Source organism: Lactuca saligna, chromosome 4 (genome assembly GCF_052625555.1).
Source record: "Lactuca saligna cultivar CGN05327 chromosome 4, ASM5262555v1, whole genome shotgun sequence".
Classification (NCBI taxonomy): Eukaryota; Viridiplantae; Streptophyta; class Magnoliopsida; order Asterales; family Asteraceae; genus Lactuca; species Lactuca saligna.
The window spans coordinates 51,455,660-51,456,585 of NC_136420.1; the positions used below are offsets into that span (position 1 = coordinate 51,455,660).

Below are 926 nucleotides of genomic sequence, written 5' to 3' on the forward strand. Positions count from 1 at the left end.
TCTTCCTTGGCCTTCTTGTACTCTTCGTAAGGCAGCCACTCTTTCTTTTGTTTGCGCCAGTCCTCATCATACCGGTCACCACTCGAATAACATGCTTGTGCCTTTTTGTTGTCATTCTCATCCAAATCGCAATCTCTAGTGAGGTGAGGTCCATTGCAGTTTTCACAACCCACCCGTATAGCATGGATAGTTTGATCCATTTTGTCCATTCTCCTATCCATGGTTTTTAACATGGCCATGACCGCGGATAAATCTTCAGTAGCAGCGTACGCGGCTCCCCTCGTGACATCATTCCTAGGGTTGTGGTATTCTCTAGAGTGTTTAGAGAATTCTTCAATCAATTCTTTAATCACCGGGGGTGGCTTCTTTGTAAGTGGGCCTTGTGAGTCTAGCAACTGCCGAGTTGTAACATTGACTCCATCATAGAAGATGGAAACTTCTTGCTGGCTGTTTAGATCATGGTGTGGGCAGTTTATGAGCAGACCTTTGTACCTCTCCCATGCTTCATATAAAGACTCTCCAGCTTGTTGTTCAAAGTTTGCAATGGCCTTCTTCAGTTTGGCTATCTTGGATGGTGGGCAAAAGTGATCAATAAATTCTTCCTTCATTCTGGCCCAAGTAGTGACTGATCCGGGGGGAAGTGACTTGAGCTAGTCTTTAGCAGCACCCTTGAAGGTTACCGGAAGCATACGAAGTAGTTGCGTTTCGCGGGTTACATTTGGAATATTGAAGTAATTAGCAACATCATTTACTTCATCCAGATGTTTGTAGGCATCTTCATGATCTTTCCCATAGAAAGGTATTTCCTTGAGTGAAGCTAGGATATGACCTTTTAGCTCGAAGGTGGTAGTCGCGGGAATTGCGGGTTGCACAAGTCCCGGGCCATGGTCGTCGCGCATCCTCTTCTTCCATTCTCCCATGGGGAT

General features: G+C 45.6%; 1 non-coding gene across 1 annotated transcript; it reads left to right on the forward strand.

The window, feature by feature from the left end:
• The first annotated feature begins 453 nt into the window (after nt 1–453).
• LOC145044438 (small nucleolar RNA R71) lies at nt 454–560 on the forward strand. Its single transcript, XR_013681390.1, has one exon. It is a non-coding gene; the product is annotated as a small nucleolar RNA R71 (small nucleolar RNA).
• The last annotated feature ends 366 nt before the right edge of the window (nt 561–926 follow it).